Here is a 22,792-nt window from a genome sequence, read left to right as displayed (position 1 = left end):
CGTGACTTTTTGACGCGGCGCCGCACCCTCTCCCTATGGAGAGAGAGGACGCGCAGCTTCGTGTAGCCGCGCGCCCTCTCTCTCTATTGGGAGAGGGCGCGGCGCCGCGTCAAAAAGTCATGCGCTGACGCGCCGCAACGCGTACGTGTGTTCAGGCCTTAATGGTCGCCTTAAGCAGATCCGCTGTTAAAATCCATGAAGAATTTTTTTGGGAGTTCTCTAAGGGATTTGTAAGAGCAGAATTTTACTGTGGGTTGTCTTTCCCTAAAATGCCGTTTTCGGCTGGCGTAGGCACGGCGTCTTTCATCTCTTTCCAGGGGCGCTCGTCAGCGTATGGAACGGACCCATGGCACGAGCGTCCCTTGATCACTGAAACGCAGGCTTAACATCAAACTTTCGCAAAGTTGGAATTTTCCTGTTGTGCTACAATCCTCTATGTCGGCTTTACATCTTGTCCTGCAGAGGACCTTTATTCGACCACTACGTAATTCGGCGTAGCTTTCAGAGAAAGCATTGATCTTTTATATTTGTTTTGCACCACGATTACAACGCATTTACGTAGTTCACATATATTCACGTTTTGCAAGCCTGGGTGTGTAGCCCAGTGTTTAAGAGACACGCCTTCGAAGCGTGGGGACCCTACTTCAAACCCAGCCCTGCCAAGAAAATTTATATTGTTTTTAAGGCGTAAGCCTTCGATGCCTCGTGAAACGCGAAAAGAGACCGTCTGCGCCAACACGGAGTGGTCCGAAAATCCACGTGTTCCCATGTGACGTCACGAGATCGCCACAGATGTCAAAATTTTTGGCGTCATCACGCGACATCGGCACTTGGTCAGTGGTGGGCATTCCGGAGGCAGTGCATCCTAGTTTTGCACTGCCTCTGTGATCGGCCCACCTTTTACCAAGCTACGACGTCATGCGAGGACGTCAATATGCGACGTTACGCCACTATGAAGTCACAAATTTTGGCGACCTGTGACGCCATGATGACGTCATCATCCGATTCTTTGCATCGCTCGTGTTGACGCCGCCGACGCGGAACGCTGGTCACTTTTCGCATTTGATGATGCATCCAAGGCTTTCGCCTTAATGAAGAGGAAGAAGGCTTTCGCCTTCGAGTCCTCTTTGCAAAGGCATAAGGGACAGTGTGACTTTTATACATTCATTTATTTATGGAGATCTTCGTCTTATTTGACACAGGGACGGACGGGTGGACTGTTTTCTCGTTGAGTCGTCATAAAGATATACATGTAAAAACACGGCATAAGCTCTCAGGAACGTATATGAGGGCTGGCACAGGACAAGACAACGTTAGACCAAGTAAACACGCACAACAAGATTGTAATAGGTTCTGGTCATTTTTCTGAATACTTGCCGATGATATTGCTCGGTACATAAATCCGGAAAGCGTTATAATAACTTACATTTGCAGTCTATAAGTTGGCTGCGATATCTTAGTTTCAGAAATGTCTGCAGCAATAGAGATTTTTAACTTGTAGGGTATTCCGGTATACTCAAAGGGGTTTACGGCATACCGGCTTACCGCACGATGGTATCGACGTCTTGCCACGCTTCGTGCAGCCACAATTATAGGAAATGTGAATTGAGCGGGTGGCGCCGCGGTGCGGGAGTGAACGAAAGCGACTCGCGTGCTCCTTCCAGAAGCCTAGTCATGAGCGCAGCCGTGTCGGGTTGTTAGCGGTGTGTTTGCCTGTTGTTATTTAGGAAATAAAACATTAAAAAGGGCAACTTATTTGGAATAACGCCGCTGCCAAGAATTCATACCAGCAGGGAAGTAGAACGCACTAGGTTTCTACAATCGCAATTCTGTGCTTGCATGGTTCATCTTCGCGGTACCAGATGGCTCCACCTATCCGGATTCTCATGTTTGCGGCTACGGCTTGCGGCTATGGTATAACGCTAACGTAAAGGAGCTTGTGAACAAACTAAAACTCTCTGATGTCATTTAGTGACATACTAAACGTTATCTTTGCATGTTGTGTCGCGCATATAGTAGTGGGAATACCCCCAATTTCTGACAATTCGGCTATCTGTGTACATTCAGAGACCGAGGCGAGAAGCAGACCCGAATTGAGAAGTGGCACAGAGTTCCCGAGAGACTACTGCGGCTAGTGACCACTGACCCGCTGCTCTTGGAGCTGCTTCAAGCTGTTGGAGCCTTTGCAAAACTCTGCTGGAAACTCCAGCAGCCGTTACTGCGACGAAGGCTTTTCTGGGGCCATCAGTGACTCGGAAGGCATACGAGCATCACAAATGTGCTTCAAGGTATGGAATTTGTCATAGTGTGAGCGAGGCAATGTTATAATGAGATAGATAGATAGATAGATAGATAGATAGATAGATAGATAGATAGATAGATAGATAGATAGATAGATAGATAGATAGATAGATAGACAGACAGACAGACAGACAGACAGACAGACAGACAGACAGACAGACAGACAGACAGACAGACAGACAGACAGACAGACAGACAGACAGACAGATAGATAGATAGATAGATAGATAGATAGATAGATAGATAGATAGATAGATAGATAGATAGATAGATAGATAGATAGATAGATATATAGATAGATAGATAGATAGATAGATAGATAGATAGATAGATAGATAGATAGATAGATAGATAGATAGATAGATAGATAGATAGATCTCTCTTCCGCAGTGAACTTGCAGCTACTCAATAGAATCCTATTAAGGTGCGACTTGTCGAGGATATTTTTAATCAAATGTGATGTTCTTTTTCTATTTTTATTAATTTTGTATATGCTTCCTTTGTTGCTTCTTGCTGTTGCTTGTTGTCCAATGATAGTACTTGATGTTCAAAGACAGTACTGTGTGGTTGTTGTTATATGTAACTTCTTGGAACTCGCTTGATACGTTCAGATGTAGCTTTTCTGAAAATTCCACCCATTCCGTTAAGCTGGTGTACTTCTGTAAAACTCCAGAAGAATTCTGAAGGGGCAATTTTCAAAACTTCTGGGTAGGCTTCATTAATAATCATTGCGACTAAGCAACGGTATCCTGGCTGCTGAAGTAGCCCACGAAGATGCACTTATCGCAAAAAGGCGCACGTACGAATCATACAAAAACAGCATAACGGGCAGCTCTAAGCAGCAGACTGAAAGAAAGTTCCTATCAACCTCACCACATCTTCAACCTTCGTCGTCTTCACATCCGTATCTCTGTTGCTCATCAGAACCCCTTCTCCAATGGGAAGTAGCAAATGGGAGACTACACTGATGCCGAACTCTCCGCCTTTCTGCTTTCAGTCTCCCCTCTCTTTCCTTCTAATAAAAAAAAAATACGCATATGTCACTACGGTCGCAAGCACGCTGCCCATCACCCGATGTCTAAGAATACGAAATCGGCGACTTTTTCCTCGTCACCCAAAGGCACCGTCAGGAAAGCGGTCGGAAAGCGTCGTTCTGTCGGCCGCGTCTTGGTCGTCATCAGCGAGCGTCAGTGCATATGGCCGGTCCTCCGAAGAGAGTTTCGGGGGAGGTGGTCGTCATGGAAACAACGGCGGGAGGAGGGAAGGAGAGCTCGGAAGAAAGGTGTGGGGTGCTCCGATATGGCAGCGTCGTTCGTCGGTCGCAACGTGCCTTTCGTTCCCTCCTCCACCCTCACCCGCGTTTCCTCCTCATTCTCAACCTCGACGGCTCACGCCGCGCCTACCTTTCGTGTACGGCTGACCTTACCTTTCCCGTGCGATCTCAACCACCGGCTGCCACCGCTGACTGCTTTGCTTGCGGCCAAGTGGGTGAATGCCGGCCGCTATAGGTCTGTGCGCGATTGCGGAGCGTGGGGCGGGCGTGGGGGGGGGGGGGGGGGAATCTGAGGGGGGCTTGTCGCCAGATGACGCCGGAAATAGACGCTCCCCCCCCTCTTTTTTTGCCTATCCTCAGTAGTCACCGACCTCGCATTGGCTTTAGGGGGCTTCGCTGTCGTGCATTTCGTTGCGTTCTTTCCGGTTCTGGCAGAGTGCGAGATCGTTGCCAAGTGGCAGGCGAGAAAAAAAAAGAGGGTAGAAAACAAGAGAATAAAATAAAGGTGTCATGTGGGAGCTTTCGCGTGCTCTCTTCTCCTTGTTGTTAGAGCTCCCTAGGTTTTATCCGGTTCCTGGCGCGCGCGAGTTGACGTTTCTCGTTTCGAATGTCGGAAGCGTAAATTCCTTTTTCCGGGGCATTCGTCTTGCCAACGCGGGAGCGTGAGACCTCCCGACGAGTCGAAGACCAAAAAGAAACTTAAAGAAATATTGAAGTGGAAACATCTAACGTTAGAATTCTTTTAAAGCGTCAGTACTACGTTTTGTCTTGTGTGTAAACATTCCAGCGGTCCCTTCTTTGGTCGTTTTTTTTCCTCACTCAAGAAGTATGAGGGTGCAGGCATTCGGGTGTACCTGGGTTGGGGTGTAGACTTTCTTCTGTAACAGATGACTGCAGCCTACATTTATAAAGTAATTCTCGCAAATAAGAGTTGTAACTATATGTTTTTATCGCGGTAGCAATTATACGGACACTCGATAAGCTTAATATGTGGTTATGGGCTAGTTGGTGAGCCGTGATGTTTCACGAAGCAGCGCAAAAAGGGAAAAAATCACCCACTCATAAAATGACACAAACACAAGCGCTGTACTGCAAGCGCTGTACTGCACTCTAACAGGTACGGAGGTTGTGCAGAAGGAACGGAAGAAGGAAACAAGAGAAATACTCGAGGCTGTGGAAATCGACAAATGGAAACATAAATGTGTCAGTCGCCCCTCGCTATCATTCTCTAAAAAAGCGCGCCGATACCTTGGTCTATAATCATATATTGTTTTCAGTTCTTATCTAAAATCCTGTCATATCTGTGCAATTTGTTTCGTTTGGTTTTGTTTTTTGTGTGTAATTCCGTGGTCTTGATCATGTTCACTGCTGTCAGTGCGCATGTGCGTAATATTCTATGAGACGGGTATTTCGTCACTAAAGCATCAGTTGCAGTACAGCGCTTGTGTTTGTGTCATTTTATGTGTGCGTGATTTCGTCCTTTTGTGCGCTGCTTCATCAAATAATTCGATGAGCATTTTCACCGTCGCCGTCATGTTCCGCATAAAGTAAAATCAATAACATCGCCATGCGCGTCGAATGTTCTCTGTGCAAGCGAAAGCTTGCGGAAGCTGCAGACGGGTGCGGCTCAAGGAGAGATGAAACGTGATGGCCGGCTCCGTCGGACGAAGGAGCATGAATGGGTACCTGCGGAGGGGGAGGGGGGGCTGCGTTGCTCGGGCAACAACTGCAAACATTGATCAAAAGGACTTGGTCGCGGGCGCTATCTCGACAGGCATCAGTAGAAGGCTCCTACCGTTGTACTTTCTGTGCTGTTACCGCTTACTTCGCATTGAGAGGACAGACAGCACGAAAACCGCTTCGCTCCCTGGAGCGGCCGTATTCCCTAACGCAAACGTTTTGTAGAGTTACACGAGATCGGGTCCTAAAGGAGTAACGTAGTAAAGTTATCGGTATTTTTTATTTGCACTGAACCCTTTGGATACGGTCCTTTTCCAAGGACTATCGAATCCAAATCAAATTTTATTTCAACATACAACTGATGTTGAGTCCGCCGCGGGGGTGTAGCGGTTACGGTGCTCGGCTGCTGACCCGAAGGTCGCGGGTGCGATCCCGGCCGTGGCGGTCGCATTTCGATAGAGGCGAATGCTAGAGGCCCGGGTTCACATTAAAGAACACCAGATGGTCGAAATTTCCGGAGCCCTCCACTACGGCGTCCTTCATAATCATATCGTGGTTTTTGGTCGTTAAACCCCAGATAATATAACAAATGATGTTGACGACCGTGGGCAAAATCAGCAAGGGTTGACGTGGTTCGTTGGCCCGCTTTACAGGCAGCAACAAAACAAGGGATTAACACAGTTTAACACAAATAAATATAAAAATAGGAATTTCACACCAATAACACGGAAACTATTATAACAATCACTATGAGGAAGTGTTAGAAAAAGTAAATGATGAAAAGTAAATAAGTAAAAATGAAAAAGTAAAGTCATCAGGGCCTGTATCCACAAAAATGTCTTACGCTAAAGATTTTCGCAAAAGAATATTTCAGCCAATCACGATGCGGGACATATTATTAGCGAAGCCGGCTGACCAATGGAGAAACCCACTTACCAAATAGAACTTTGTGAATTCCGGCCCCAGTACATTACAAGAAAAGTCAAGCATAATCAGAAGAAATACAGCACTATGTGCGTAAAGTTGTGCGACACAATACATGCAATATTTCATAGAGCAGCGTATGCGGAAGGACTTCATACGGATAGTATGAAAGAAAACATAACGAGGATAATTTTACAAGAAACACCAGCGCATTAAAGAACCTTCAAACGTTTATGTACACCAATTCTGGAAATGATCTGCTTGTTACGACCTGTTGCTTAACACGCAATGAATTCGTGATTGCTATTGATTGCTCCCTGCTACTAGGTTCTTATTTGTTTTCGTATTTTTGTTTTTATACGTCATATATTGCACTCCTCCTCTCCTGCCATAGCCCCATTATGCACTGTGATATCTGCAAGTGAAATACATTTAGCCTCAACTGGTACTGCACGCTCTTGCGTCATTGCTTTACGGTCCTCACTGCAAAATAGTTGTGCGCGTAACTCTTTAATACCCCGAGCCTCGGGAGTCTCTGGCGGTGAATGATGCTTCCCGTGCTAGCTTGCGATCGCGTTGCTCAAGTTTGCTTGCTGAAAGAGCGCCCTGAGTTTGGCTAACTTTCACGCGTTTACAATCACCCCTCCTCATTTATTTTTGACTTCGTGCAAGCGCCGTACCTCTTTGAATCAATTTCCCACGCCCGCGTGCATACCTTCTCCAGCCAGTAGCACCGGACAGCCCATTTGCATTAGAGGCGTATAGCGTCGCCTTCATGCGTCATATTGACATGCAAAAGCAGGGGACTAGTTACCGATGCAGCAAGCCAGCCACTCCTACTCACTCTGGGTCCACGCATCGCACGAATATGCCCGAGAAGGTTATACAGCGCGAGAACTTCACAACTAAAAATAATAAAGTATCCGAGCACCTGGGCCCAGAAAAGCTGCGCGTAATCACACTACGCACACACACGCGCGCGCAAAGCTCACGACGGTATCGCTCTTCCTAGCAGAGGCTGTATCCACTCAATGATGTGCGCATCAAACTAAGCAGCGCCTGCCAAAGCAAGCCGCTGGCCAGCGCTATATAACAAACACGCTTACAGATGCGCTTAGCGTGTGTGCCCGGGCACAATGAGCTCGTGGCAAAACCTGGCAGCAACGCGCGGCCGGCTATGCAGGGGCTACCGACAAACAAACAAAGACGTCAAGACTGGAAGCAAAGAAAAAAAAAAGGCATGAGAAGGAAGCGAGGGCGTGCCTCGTGCATTGCAGCGCGCACGACTTCCAGACAGCGGGCGTCATCCGCGGGCGCGTACGGGTTCTTCGCCCCGAGGGCTCATTACAGCGGAGTTAGGAGAACCCGTGGACCGCGCATGGCTTCTATGCAAGGCCCGCTTCGGCGAGGCGACGCGAACACTTCCCCGCGGCTTATCAGTGTGGACGGGGCCGGGTCACAATCCCTATAGCCCTTTGCCCCCCCTTCCACTTCTCCCTTATTCCTCTTCGCTATCCCTCTCTCTCCCAAGCCTCCTCACGCCCCACTTCCCTTTCTTCCCGTCCCGGCAGGCTCGCGACACTCTCCCCCACCCGCCATGTGTTCCTCCTCTCCCGGCGCCTCTCTGCTACGTGCACTGTCGTCGATTCTAATAACCTTTTGTCTAGGACGGTGCGAAAAACTTATTCCCCCCCCCCCCCCCCGAGCCCTCTTTTCCCGCTTTTTTCATTTCTTTGTCCATCGCCCCTTCCTTCGAAACCGTACTTCTCGGCACGCCTCGGCGACGTCGTGTGCGATGTCTGACGAGAAGTATGCAGTGCTCGGGGCTACATTAAAGGGACACTAAAGTTAAACAGTAAAGCAGCCTGGACATATAAACTATTCTTTCAGAACCGTACTGTCGTTAATTTTGTCATTACACGTTAATTATTACAAGAGGGAAATGAAAATCTAAGCTTGAATATCGCGCCGAAACTTCGGCACGCCAACGTCAGTGTGACGTCACAAATTTGAAAGTCTTCTTGCGTAATTTGGCCACATTTGCTCAATGAAGTTTCCTTAAACTTGTTATGCTCAGACTGTATGTTGTTATGACCGGCTGTCGGTGGCGAAGCACTGACCAAGAGAATCGGCGGACGAGGCGTTCTCCCGTTGCTAGAACACCTGTATCCTTCCTGGAAACGAAATTCCTGGGACGGCGAGTGACCAACAATGGGCAGAATCTCGGCCTCAAAGTCTGGGACGGCGATGCCGGAGACAATGGACCACCTGGGCTTGGCTTGGTACGCTGCCGAAGCCACCTGACGGGTATGTTTGGACGGGAGTCTCCGCAACCCTTTCGCTGCGTCGGGAAAAGATCTGCATGGGCAAGCACGAGGAACCTGTTCTGCTTCTCCCCCACCTGCGTGTCGACAACCGCAGGACTCTTGCCGCTTCAAGTGTGCCATGACCCCTCCGCGACAGTGAAATGGACTGTGCCATGGTGGGAGGTGTCGTGTGTGTGATTGGTGGTCATCAAGAGGGAGGAGCCAAACTGAGGGGTTAAAACGACGGTGCTGAGTGAGAAAGGGGGCTCTGAGCCCTCGGTAACAGGCTCATCCAATTCGCTCGTCGCTGAACTCTTTCCTTGTAACTATGTAATTGAGTGTTCAAAAAGTGCCAGTAAACTTGTTATTGTTTTCCCAACTTGCTAGCATCAGTTCCTCAACCCGGAGACTCGACTACGCTACCAACGGAGTCCGGGTACGACGCTGCCCTCTCGTAGCAACAGCATGGTTGTCGAGAAGGGACGGATCCAAACACACCGGCACGACAACTGGAGTCAGCGGTGAGGTTGATCCAAATACCCGGTCGCAACAATGTCCATTAGAAGGCAATGTAAGTAATTTTAGCGACAAGCGATTACGTCGGCCCTGACAGACACCGCAAAAATCTATGAGGTCACGGCGAGCTGTTTCTTATCATGCGTCTTCTCGCGGTGATAGTTTTGCTTTCGGTATTTGGGAAAGGGTAGTTTACTAGTACGAGGAAGGTCGCCTTTCTCTTTAGTTCACCTTAAGACTTTGACGTGCACGTACTTTGTTAATTACACCCCTTGAGTTGACCCGAAACGTGTTCATCGGCTACGTTCAGCAGCTGAGCGCTGGGTGCCAGGTTCGATTCCCGACGGCGGGAGGCTGTATTTCGGTATAGAGAAAAAGGACTAAAAAGAAGAGAACTCATAAATATTTCTGTTTAGGCTCACGCTAAACGAGAACTAATGCGGAGTTATCCACTGCGGCGTCCCTCATAGCCTAAGTGTTGGCTTTCAAACCATTATTCAGTGAAGTAAAGCCCAAGGAAGGCTATGTCAGAACAGATTTAAGGAAACATGCAAGAGTTTTTGAAGGGAATAGAAAATGTGGCTGTTACACCTCTATTGCGTAACTTTTTGCCGTCATTATCAGTACGTTTCACCTCTTGTGCTTCTCGAAATGTGACGTGTATGGGTACTTACTTCACATACTAGTGCTTATACATGATTGCTCACGGTTGGCCAAATTTTCACAGTTGTATCTTACTGGAATCACAGTGTTTACACGGAGCGCCGCAAGAAACGTAGAACCGGGCTGCCTGCGTAACTGTGTATAGAAATAATTAAAACTCGCAGATTTTAGTGCAAACATCTACATCAGATTATGACGCTTGCCGTCATGCATGACACCGGATTCATTTTGTGAACTGACTCTTTAATGCGCGTTCAATGCACGGTACACGACTGGTTTTGGAGCTCTGCCCGCATGGTAGCGCTGGTATTGAAACCACGACGTCAAACTTAGCAGCGCAATGCGATAGCCATGGATCTAGAGATTGTGTGTGTGTTAGCGAGAGAGAGAAAGAGAGATAAGCGGAGACTATGGCGTAGAAAAGGCTGCTAGGCCGTCACGTGTAGAATACCAGTATGCCCTTATTCCATTGTAAACAGGTGCTACAAGGTACTTTGAGCATCTGGTAGGCACGCAATCGTTAAAGGGGTGGTGCCACCAAATTTGTGGCTTGCGCGTTCTTTGCTGTAAGCGTTTTCTGTAGCTCCAGGAAGCATGATGCACGCACCAAGATTCATGTATTCTTGCTGAATAATTTATTATCGCCTTTTCATGTGGACAATTTTCGGTTTTGGTTTCTGGGCGCCGAGGTTGGGCAGTGACGTAGAAGTGTAGGGGGCTTGGTCACGTGACCACACAAGGCTGTGACGCGCTTAGCCAGGAAGCGACCGAAAATCGGCGAGTGATGTAGCAACCGATGATTTGCCGGTACTATAGTGAACTAGAATATATTCTAGTTCACTACAGCCGGTACGTACGTTGCGGAGGTGGCGGAGGTCCGGAGGTCACTCACGTCACTACAGCCGCTCTGGTGTGACGTCACTAAAACATTCATTGCCCCTCCTATCGATCTACGTCAGAGTTGGCGCGCCAGCGATGGGTTTCGATCGGGGGAATGGGCATTTAGGTACACTTTGGAAGTGAATTAAAATATATTCTAAACGTTTGCTGTGTCCGCGACCCTTCGTGTGGAGTGTCCTTGCATACAGAGGAAACCCACAACAGGCTTGTTATAGCATGGAAATTTGATGGCACCACCCCTTTAAGGCAAAGGAAATGCCATACATATAAGGCACACTGTACTGCACCGACCAAATGACTAAGCGCTTCGCTGGAACCCAGACCTCCATTTGAACTGTGCAGACGCAAGGCATCTCATCATCCTGATCTTCATCGGCTATGTCCACTGCGAGATGAAGGCCTCTCCGTGTGATGTCCAATGTACCCTCTCTTGCGCAAACAGATCATATTTTATGCCAGAAAGCTTCTTAATTTCATCCCTTCGCCTAACTTTCTGCCGTCCTCGGCTGCGTTTCCCTCCTCTTGGTATTCCATTCCGACGCACTCGCTGACCATCAGTTGTCAATCCTGCGTGGGACGTGTCCCGCCCTGGTCCATGGGCATCGGCAGGATTTTGTCTTGGTGGGTCCAAACCCGTGTGTTACATTGCAGTGGTGGATGCTGGTCCTGTGTATACCTGTGCGCTCTTTTCGTGCGTCCTTCTTTGTGTTTGAGCAGCGCGCTGCAAGTGTCGAGCTATGACAGTTGTTAGTTCGCACTCGCCTAGTGTGTTTTCTTTGCCAGCGTCATTTGTGCTTGAGCAGCGTGCAGCAAGTTTCTGGCTGCCTGCCGTTCTTCCTGTGACATTCCAATTTCTTGGTATCGCATTACTTGCTTCACCCTTGAGGCGAAACTGTGACTTTGTTTCTCTTAATGCCAACAGCGATATCAGCTACCCCTCTCTAGTCTCTGATCTGCTGTCTTCCAATCTGTTAAGCCTGACATTTTCCGTTCAATCGCACGCTGCGTGATCATTAACATCTTCTCTAGTTTCTTCGTTATCCTCCAAGTTTCTGCGCCGCATGTTGGCACTGGCAAAATATAATGGCTTCACATAGAAGGGAATTGCAGTCCCCCGGATGAACTAGGGGCGCTTAGGGGAGTTGCACTGACTAGCTCAGATCTCCTGGAACAACTTTGGCCGGTCCAGCAAGTGTCGGAGGCTACCGAGAGACAGGGTCTTTCTACTGTCCTCCGGTGCGGCATAGACGCAGGCCACCAATTTGCAGGATATCGAATAAAGTTATCTTACTCACATTTTCCGCTTTAAGGAAATCGGTAAGTAGCTGATAATGATTTAGAAATGTCACCGTGTCCGCTCCAGCTCATCCTTATTATTCGTTTGATTTTCTTTGCATAAGAACGCTCCCCTGTTATACCTGACCGAAATACACCTACTCTTGTACAGGTACTAGGGTGCAGCTGCCGGAAGAGAACTCTCGCTCCTTCGCCGTTTCCGCTTTCTTCTTTTTCTCCCCTTTTATCCTGTCCTGCGCGTAGGGTAGCCAACTGCATGCTTTTCTGGTTAATACGTCTTTATGCCTAACTCTGCTTAATTCTAAAGCTGTAAATCTTAGGTGTGCTTTTCTTACTTACCGCAGATATTCTGTATAAAGGCTAGATCGTCATTACCACGTTCATTTCCATTTCTTATCGAGCGATTTCCGCACTAATTCTTTTCAGAATCTTGATCCGACCAGTCTACAGGACATGTTTGCTGTCAGTCAGATATCCATATATACTGACACCAGGGGAACATCGTAACGATTATGCTCTTCAACAACATCCACAGTCTTTTCACATACTTTCAAAGTAAACATTACTTTTCGAAGCGGTAATCAACGCAGCACCTACACCGTAGCCTCCGCAGTACTGCACGCTATTACTTTCGGGTGATGTACAGTGTGAACACAGCCTGTGGCTCGCACATCAGCCGTCCTTTTTTCCCTAACCTTCTCGCAAGCTCGCACGACTGCCTCCTGCAGCGACGACCTCCTCTTTTCCTTTATCTTTTAGCACCCCTCTCCACGCGGACCTTTCGCAATTACCGGGACAAAAGGACCGTCGGATGACACCTCCTTTCTCTCTTTACCTCGACCCCATTCTCTCGTTTATTCGACGAACTTACGTCTTCGCCTCCTTTTCTCTCCGTCGCTCGGGCCTTCTAGGTCCTCGCTTCATTCTTCCTACTTTTCTTTTTTTCTTTGTTTCTTTTTTTGCTTCTCCCGAGCGTCTGCATCCTAAATCCTTATTCTCACAGCCTTTTTCTTTCCCCTCGGTTTTTCTGCTGACTCGGTCCGAGGCGCAATCTTTTTGTCTTGTTCTGCCCGTCTCCTCCTTTCAAGTTCGGCACGTTTTATGAGCGTGTTCACCCTCGTCGACTCCACAACTGCGCGTCTCGTAGACTCGTTTTTATCACGGTATATCGTCTTTCTCTTTCTCACTCTCCCTCTTTATCCCTTTCTCTCTGTCTCAGCGTTGATTCGGAGCGCTTCTTCGTGCTGGCTATTCGCGCTCACTTCGCACTCACAATTCATGAGGGATATATGAACGTGGAACGCCCTGAGGCGTCCACCATCGCCGGGACTTATAAAACGGCTTCTGCGCCTGCAGTGCACTGCTGTCATGGCGCTGGAGATTAAAAACAATACGTCGAGGAGCGGGTAGAGATGGGAGCCTTTGTTGGCACTGCAGCGCGGGGCGTCTCTTTTTGGTTTCTTGGGGAGCACCCGGCTGGAGAAGCATGCCAAACTGATAGCTATATTAATGTCTACATGACAGACCTTAAGGTTAGTATCTATCTATCTATCTATCTATCTATCTATCTATCTATCTATCTATCTATCTATCTATCTATCTATCTATCTATCTATCTATCTGTCTATCTGTCTGTCTGTCTGTCTGTCTGTCTGTCTGTCTGTCTGTCTGTCTGTCTGTCTGTCTGTCTGTCTGTCTGTCTGTCTGTCTGTCTATCTATCTATCTATCTATCTATCTATCTATCTATCTATCTATCTATCTATCTATCTATCTATCTATCTATCTATCTATCTGTCTGTCTGTCTGTCTGTCTGTCTGTCTGTCTGTCTGTCTGTATGTATGTATGTCTGTATGTCTAATTGTGTGATGTTAGGTTATTGGAGCATAAATGAGGCATTGGCAATACGTACAACGTACAGGATTCACAGTTCACCCAGATAAGAATTTTGGTAAGGTTCGGTTTTACGTGTCCGCCACCACCGTTGTGTGGTCCTTCTTGCTATCAACCATGCATGCGCTATCCGCATGTGGATGGTCATCTGTTCAATGGTACTCAATGGGTTCGGCTGCAAAAGCGACGAAGCCAATTGGGTCACACCGTCGCGCTTGGTTTAGCTGGGTTCGAAATTCCGCGACTGGAGTGAGCGCTGTGCACGGCACGACTTTAGCGTGTCTGCTGAGCACTTGCACGTATCTTTCTCACGTTGGGCACACCTGACCGTCGGAAAGTAGACGTTTAAACTAAAGGTACCCATTATTTTAATTAAGCGCTTACAAACACGTGTGGCGTTTAACCGTTCGAGTTGAGACTAACACTGCTTTGGGGTGTTCCTGCATTTATATTACTGTCAGTGCTTCGGTGCTCGCGCAGAACTGCGACATTTTTGTTATCACAAGGCCACTCGACTCTTGGTCTATCCTTCAGAGCGGCTTCATGCAATTAGTGGAGGAAACCATCACCGTCGTCGTCGTGAATTTTTCAGCTTGCACCTAGCATGAATGAAGGAATGAAATAGAAGAGAGCATCATGGGGGAAGCGGGCGAGTGAAGGGAGGCATGTTTGAGAGTGATAAATGTAAGAATAGTGCCACAGACAAGGACTACAGAAGAACAACACAAGCAGCGCTGTGTGTGTGTTCTCCGCTAGTCTTTGTCTGTTGCGCTGTTCTTAGATTTATTATGGCCTACCAACCTACCCAAGTCTCCACCCTTCATAGTTTGAAAGAGAGAGAGAGCGAGAGAGAAAATGCGCTCAAGCGTGCGTGTGCATATGAAAACGCAACGAGAGTAAATTGAAAACAAAAAGGCACCACAGCCGACAGCGGTAAATTACAAAGAGAAAAGTTGCATCCGCTCTGTGGAGTTGTTGCCCTGCTAGTGCGGTGTGCAGTGCGAGTGCAACCGCCGACTTGTTTCAAAAGCTCGTTGCATTGTTCCCCCCGCTGATAACGCAGCTTAATTTGTCCGACTAAACTTGACTCGGCACTATATCTCCACCATCCATCCTTCCTCGCATAAGGGTGCTTCGCACCACCCGCGCCGCACTCGATGCTTTATTCAACTCGTCTCACGCAGGAGAATTTTTTCCCCTAATCCCTCTCGGTGTGCTACTCTTAAAACTTCGCGCTGCAAGAAATACAGGGCGAACGGCGGAAAAGAACAAAAAAAAACAGGGCGAAAAGCTTGTTTAAGAGCCTCGTACGTCGAGGATTAACGAAAACGCGAATAAATGGTCGAAATAAAGAACCTCCCCCCGCCCCTCTTTTTCCCCGCCGAAATACGACAGCCGGAGGCGCGCTAGGGCGCACTTTTGCGAACGCTTTTCTCCCCCTTTTTTTCGGGAAGCGGATTGTTTTTGCGATTCCCTAATCTCCCTTCCTCGGGAGCGCTCGCTCATCGCTTCGGGCGTTTTCATCCCGCAGCGTCGACGACGCCGCTCTGAGAAGAACCCGAGTTCACGCCCCACTGCTCCCGCGACCGCCGCAGAACCCCCTCCCCTCCCTATATCCCTATTTTCTCCCGCGGCGTCTCATTTCCCTTTTCCCCCCATCTTACCCTCAGCTCCCGCGCGATCCTCACCAAAAGCTTGTCTTTGCTTTCCCGAATCTCCTCATTCCCTCCCCAACAGAGCGCGAGCACCACATTTCTAGGCATGCGCGCGAAGGAGCACCGGCCTATTTCCCCGTTGACGAAGTAATCGCATCATCACCGCTTGCGCCGTCGGCCAACCGTGAGCGGGAAGAAAAATAAAAGCAAAAGGCAACAAACGTCGCGTCGTTTCTGTTGGGGGATGAAGAAGGGAAGTAAGGGAACCGTATATAGGGAAGACGGGAAAAGCGCGGGGGAAGAAAACGTAGTTGTGAGTGGGCGAATGAAAAAAAGCCAACTCTTCGGTTGTCTCGTTCTTTGACTCGTTTACTTCTTACACGAATCGTTGTCTCGGCACCACCACGGCGCTCTGCTTCAACTCGGCCCAACGTGGCGTACTGTTTTCTTTTTTAGTTAGCCCTCGTGGCCTAACCCCTGTGAGACCTTTTCCTCCCTTCTTCCCTAGCTTTCTCGCCCGGCCACCTTGCACTTTGACGTGAACACTGTATACGCGCCATGCTTTTAAGCACCCTATTACTTTCGTGTTCCTTTCGAGTGATGTTCCTGCCACCTTATTCTTGGCCCCCGCTGCTTCCATGGAACGCCGAACTCAACCATCTTTTCATTTATTTATATTTTCTCGGGGCTTTCCGCCGCAATTTAACGCCTGCCAGCTTTTTCGTTCGGCTCTTTACTCTCGAGGCGCGACGGTTTCGCAGACTTCGTTACTTGTCTCTCTCTCTCTCTCTCTCTCTCTCTCTCTCTCTCTCTCATTCTCTCTCTCTGCCTCCTCTCTCCCTCTCCTCCTCCTCTCCACGTCTGTGGCGCAGCCGTTGTCTCGCTGTCTTCTCGAAGCCTCTTGATCCCCTTAGAAACTTAGCGATTTCTTCTACGTTTTGTCGGCCTTTTTTTGCCTGGCCATCACCGCTACACCTTTCGACATCGTCTCCTTGGAAACGAGGGTGTTTGTTTCGTCTTCCCGCTCCATTAAGCCGCGCCTTTCCCCATGGAGTTTATGAAGGCGATCGTCTCGATCCTTCACTTCAGACAACCTTTTTTTTCATTATCTTAACGCAGCCATAAGGCCCCGCTTCTTGGCTGTTTCTCATTTTTATCGTAAGAGTTCGCGCTTACCTTTACTTGCGTCACCGTTTCTCTACACTTAAGGTTTTTCTTTGCCGCTTAACGCGGCATTGATTAGGAGTGCCGTTCCTCTGCCGGACCCTTGGAAAAAAATTTCCTTGAAAAAAAAATGCGCCCTCCGTAGTTAATGATGCCTAGCAAATGCGTATGGGCTAAGCGATGCTAACGATGGGACTATGCGATAGCGTGAACCATTCTTTTGGGGGTGGTACTGTCGCAGACATCTCGTCGGAGCTTCTTGAAAACGCTTTGTAGAAGTTGTGCAACCGTGCCGCGACAACATTTTACCGCTGTTGCTAGTTCTGAAATCAGTCATCAGTGAAGTGACACAAAACGACTCCATCACACCAGGTTTCTTCGATAAGAGTTGTACTCAAAACATTGTTAAACGCCAACCAAGAAGTGCTTAGTGTCCTTCCTCGGAAATTGCTTAATAACGTATTGTTTGTATCTGACCTATATGCAAATATGAATGCAAATACGGATGCTGAATATATATTACATTTTCCAATACTGTCTTTATATCACTGTGCACAGCTCTTTACTTAGCTGTGTTTTCTGTATTAATTGTGCATCTGCATATTATGTATCATACTCATGTTATCGTTCAGTACCACTCACTGCGTATAGGGGGCTGGAGGCGTGGTCACGGGACGTTTTATTTTATTGTAACCTCTTGCCGCAGGCACATGCCAATCATTATTGTTACACCAATAAACAAAAATAAATTTAAAAATAACATACAAGCAACGCCGTTCGCTAGTGACTGCGAATATCAGTTACAACTACCATGCGCTTAGACTCTGCCTTGTTTTTCAATGTAATCGTTGAGTGACTCTATTGACAATATAAGCATACTGTAGCATAGAACTTCAAGTGCCAACATCAATGGCAACAAGAATTTCTCTTCCTATACTAACACGACAAAAAGTTCAAGCTCAGTAATACGATTGTCTCGTCTAACCTATCTTCGGTACTTGCGTCCTTGTTCGTGGACATAAATTTTTAAGCAAATTACACAACAGTAAACTGATCAGTGTCATTGAGAACTCACGCCTCTGTCGCCCATAGTGTCCTTTACCCATACTCCAAGAGTGGGCAACAAAATTCAACATTACCGGCTGGAGTGCAAACAAATCAAAGCGGTGGTGGGCAGATCGCGCTGCGCGCGGCTGCTCAGTCCTAACTGCTTAAAGTTTTGCAATTAATGTTTTGTTTGAATACGAAGTAGTCTGAACAAAAGTTATGCCATTGGTTTGGGAATCATTTAAAATGATACTTGGAGCACTGAAAAGCCAGAATTCGCATTTATCGTCGTCGTTTTCTCCATATATGCAACTATAATATCCCCGTTTGTGGACACCCATTTTAATTCTTCGAAAAATGAAACTTTTGTCGGAATACTTTTTCTGCGCGCTTGTGGAAACATGTGAAATAAGATTTTGCAAACTGCGTCTCTGTTTTTTTTTGCCTAGATCTTTGTTTGGTAGTAAGGAGGCTAATGATGCTGCGTCTTCTTTTTTGTGTACTTATACTTGGATTGGGAAATTTTGGGTTCGGCGGGTGCATGGTGCAACTCCTTCCTAAAATTTCTGTTCTCTGTCGAGTCTGCTTCGAGACTTCTGATTTGCCTCGAGGCCAGCTTCTAATTATAGCGCGTCATTACCGAGGTTTTGCATACAGCCAACTGGTGCTCGCTTAACGATCGCACGGCGGGCATACCTGCAGTTGACGCCGTTCTCCTACTCGTTACTTCGCTATAACGGCGTCGTCCGCATCGCGTCTTTTGTTTAGGTGACCAAGTTGGTGGGATAACTCTCTGAAGCTGGAATGTGCGCTTACGTCACTATGAAATATGGAACGTTAATTGCGAACGCTCGGTCACAATGCAGAAACAGGCGGCTGGTACTGAAAGCTCATAATTTTGAAAAAAAGAAAACTAAAAACAAGGAAAAATTGGCGAAACATGTACAAAGCCGCGCAAGCCTTGAAAAACCAAACTGGACGATTCCGAAGACTAATCTCATTGCTTCTAGGTCGTTGCTAGGCTTTAGCTAGGAGATGCTAGGTTGTTTCTACGTGGATTCTCAGCGCAGAGAGGTTCGAGTTAAACCACAGTCATAGACACGGCACGGATGTGCAAACTCCAGAGACGGAAACTCGCGCTGAAACTAAGCGTTCGCACCTCTCGTAGATCTATGCGGTCAGGTCGTCGTTTGCGTAGGCCTGCCATCGCTTCGGGGTCTTCTCGCAGCCGCTGTTGTCTTTCCCGTTCCCTAGTGTTGGGCTAACTGTCGCCTTCATTTTTAATGGACCAATGGTGAGTAGTGCGATTTACCCCAATTTCTGTGGCACATACCCGATAGGCCGCACAAAATGGGCCCCACAGAATACGCCGCACAAATTACGGCTGCCTTAAACAAACCTTCGCTGTCAGAACACGAGAGAAACACCCCGATGCGCAATCACGCTAAAAAAAAAAAAAGAATGTTTCAGTGTCACCAAGGTCTGCCGAAAAAATCGTTAACAAACAAGGCCACTTAGGAGTGGGCCACCTCGCGATGTTTTCGGTCGAAGTTTAATTGATGCATCATTATACGACTATATACGTATCTTCGTTCTTTTCCTTCGCCCACCTGAGTCAGTTTTCATCTCTTTCATAACGTGTGCTTGTAAGAACTTAGCTTTTCATATATCTCGCGTTCATATATACCCCTGATCTGTTTTCATGAAAACGGAATATTCTCATGCACCGATTTGTAGCCCCAATGCATGCATGATACATTTTAGCGCAAAGCAGCGCTAACCTAAGGTCCCCGATATTTTTTTCTACCGGTGCGCCGCGTGCTAATTCGGAGGCCATGGACCCCTCGTTTCGACTTCGGCGATCTCCGCTGGAGGCGCTGTTCGGACCCGGAAGAGGTCCATTATTCGACACTTCGAACGGTGTTCGAGTTGTCTTGATCTGGCTTGCGCTGCTTTGGCTGCCTTCGAACTGATTCACGAAGTTAAACTTGCAACGACAGTAACGCTCATCTTGCTCGCGTTTGTTGTTCCTTTTTGCATAGGCACGAGGGGGCAGCCCCCCCCCCCTCTAATCATATAAAGGGGAGGGGGGTATTGTGGTAAGACTCAGCCCCCCCAATCCCCCCTAATGGGGAACCCTGCGCACGTTTATGCCTTTTTGTGTCCCTGTGTCTACGAATGAACAGCTGACGCATACTACGCAATCCTTGCACATAGCCAACGAGAGCGGCATTACCAAAGGAGCAAAGATTTGTGCTGTCACGAAAGTACAGTCCGATCAATTCTTAAAGGGAACTCACCTTTATATCTCTGCGCCGTGCACCACTTGCGCGGGGCCCCTTTCTGTAAAGCGGGCTTCGCGTACCGTTCTCATTACAACTCCAGTCTCGTTCTTTTAGTCTCTCTCTCTCCCTTTCTCATTCATTGACTTCATTCTCATTCATTCACTTCATTCGTTTTCGCTCTTAATGATCTGCTCGTTCGTATGCGTACATGACCAACCGCCGAGTTCCACAGCTGAATTCTCTTTCCCGTATTGATTAACGGCGGCCTGCCTCGTCACTATTTGTCTCTTCTTTTTTTTTTATTCTCGAGTCATCCTCTATGAGTCCACTTTGTAGCCGCTCGCATGCGCGCACGAATAAGCTTTTTTTTTCAGTTCCGCGAGCTCCTACGTTCAATTTTTATTTCCATCTCGCGCGTACGCCGTGTTTGACCAGGAATAATAATGTAGCGGGAACACACACACTCTGAAGATTTATTTTCTCGCTCAATATTCCTCGGCTTAGCGTTCAATTTATCTCCATCTCCCTTCGGGCGGCCAATATTTGCACAACAATGCCTTGACTCCCGGAAACGCTGCGGCGATTCTGAAGTAAAGTTCTTTCTCTTTTTTTTGCACTCTGAGCAAACGAAAATTAGAAGGAAAAAATCATGAGGAAGGCGATACAATTTGAAGCAGCCCTGGAAAAGTAAAATGTTTCACTCTCGCCCAATTCAAGACTTTGATTTCTCGTTTATATTTCCTTTCCCGTTTGAGGGTTTAGCTATAAGCTCGCAATTGAAGCGTAAGCTAGAATTGTACTAAGTATAGTTGAACTGTACGGAAAGGGACGTTCGCGGTTTAGATTCAGATTCCCGGGGTTCTGACCTCATTTGAAGAGGGCTGCATCGCGCAGTTCGGCTTTGCTTCCTTCCAACGATCGCTTTACCTGCTAAATAATTCAGCCTTTTTTTTTCCTTTGTATGGTGTTCCAACGTTCTCGAAACAACGCGTGTCTTCTCTGCGACGCTTGCGTTGCATTATCAAGTATTATTTCCTTAATTTTGTGGTAAGCGACTCCCTGCGGACAGATTCGGAACGGCATTTCTGCTAACGAGGATAATTGACTAGACGATGTTTCGTCCAACCGTCGATTTTTTCAGCAATAAATTTGTCTCCGTATAATCCAGTTTCACTGACGTTACCGCACCTAAGTAGTGTACAGCCCGGTCAGCGTTAACGGGAACAGGCGACACGTTCTATTCTATGGATTGCCATCAGAGCGTAGTGTCTTCGTATGCATGGGTCACTTCAACGTGCGCAAGATTCTCTAGCAAGGGCATGTACGCTTCCGTTAAAAGGTCATACTCGTTGGCGAATTAGCAGTAAACGCGAGAGAAATGCGTTATCATTGCCATTAATTTCCTCTAATTACCTTCTATTACGTTAATGGCAAGTATTTGACACGAGTGCCTAACAGGGCTGGCATTATACGAGCATCGTACGTCAGAATCTATAGCGTACTAAACAACCACGAGAAAAGATGAAGACAGGACAATCTTCATCTTGTCTACTTCTTCACTTTTCTTCAGCTGCCTTCATCGTGTCTCGAGTTCGTTTGGTGCGCTATCGTTCCTGAAGTACGATGGACTGCCAACACGCCCAAACGTCCTCCCTTCTGATGTTATACGAGCACATTCCGTAGCCGACAGTGCTGCTTTTATGGAAGTGAATACGGTATGCCAACCACAAACCGGTCGGCTCCATGTAAACTCTGGAATGTTTTGATTTCCCGCTTTTCCCTGCTAATGCTGGCGCATTGAGAACATCTTTTAACATTCGAAGCCGAAGCTCATGATTTTTTCGCGTTGCTTCGAGGACCAGCTCGAAAACAATGGTTTTGCTCACTACAGCGAGCATAAAACTGCTGCAACTAGTAGTTCAGGTTAAAGAAAGTGCGCTCACTTTAGAAATCCTGGCCTCTGCCTTTTGCGTTACTCAACTTTTAAAATTTTAACGAAATATTTCATTAAGCTAACCAGACGTAAATGTAGAGACTAGGGAGGTTGGTTATCTTGACTATTGTTTTAAGAGCAGCACTGGGGCGTCGTGCGCGTTTAAAACGTTAGATGCGTTATTATAATGCTTGGACATTTGCATATGTTACTGTCCTTTATTACGACACTGTACCCAACTGTTAGTAGCGTCCTGTGATGAAATAATTTTTTTCTAAACACAGAAGTCTTTGTACTTTCGGGAAATGCTTGCTGCTCTACCACATTAGAATACGCGATACTCTGAATTGTTCACCGTTAATCAAGCGAAGCTTGTATTGGCTCACAAATGTTGTTGGTTTTGGTGTTGGTGTTGCTGCTGGTTTTCATTAAGGTTGTGTCAAACAAAGAAACGAGCCCTCAAAGTTTCCTTCCTCCATTCGTTGGTGTTGTAGGGGTGACAAAAAAAAAAGAAGAAAAGAAACCAAGCGCCTGCCAGCTCGCAGAAATGAGGCCTTTGAATGTGCGCCGGTCACATATGCGTAATTGTATGCGCCGTTTTCCAAGAATTGTTGCTCTCTCGATCGCGGGTCTGTCTGTGATCAGCCGTTTCTGATACGGCAATCTGATCTTTTATCGAGGTTATCAAGGTCACTGGTCATTTCACGTTATCGCGTATTCATTAGAGTCTTTTAGCAAGTTACGGAAATACGGTACGCAAATACGGTAAGGCAGTACGGCAGCGTTCCCTCCTTTCCCGCTGGTTGTGCTTTGGCAGCTCAACGACCGGGAAAGGAGGAGCGGTACCGTACTGCCTTACCGTATTTGCGAACCGTATTTCCGTAACTTGCTAAAAGACTCTAGTGTTGCCTGTATATGAACCCATGACCGTCGTAGTTCCTTGTAGCAACTGAAGTG

At 47.3% G+C, this 22,792-nt stretch overlaps 1 long non-coding RNA gene across 1 annotated transcript in view; it reads left to right on the top strand.

Annotated features, from left to right (window-relative positions):
• Positions 1-22,792, top strand: part of LOC119371852 (uncharacterized) — a 113,972-nt gene that overhangs the window by 79,359 nt on the left and 11,821 nt on the right. Inside the window, exon 3 of the long non-coding RNA XR_005179315.2 lies at positions 2,068-2,288. This is a non-coding gene — a long non-coding RNA (uncharacterized LOC119371852). The remainder of the gene's footprint in view (positions 1-2,067; positions 2,289-22,792) is intronic.

The sequence above is a fragment of the Rhipicephalus sanguineus genome, chromosome 10 (genome assembly GCF_013339695.2).
Source record: "Rhipicephalus sanguineus isolate Rsan-2018 chromosome 10, BIME_Rsan_1.4, whole genome shotgun sequence".
In the NCBI taxonomy this organism is placed as follows: Eukaryota; Metazoa; Arthropoda; class Arachnida; order Ixodida; family Ixodidae; genus Rhipicephalus; species Rhipicephalus sanguineus.
Note: the sequence above shows the minus strand (reverse complement) of the source record. Positions and strands in the feature narration are given on the sequence as shown.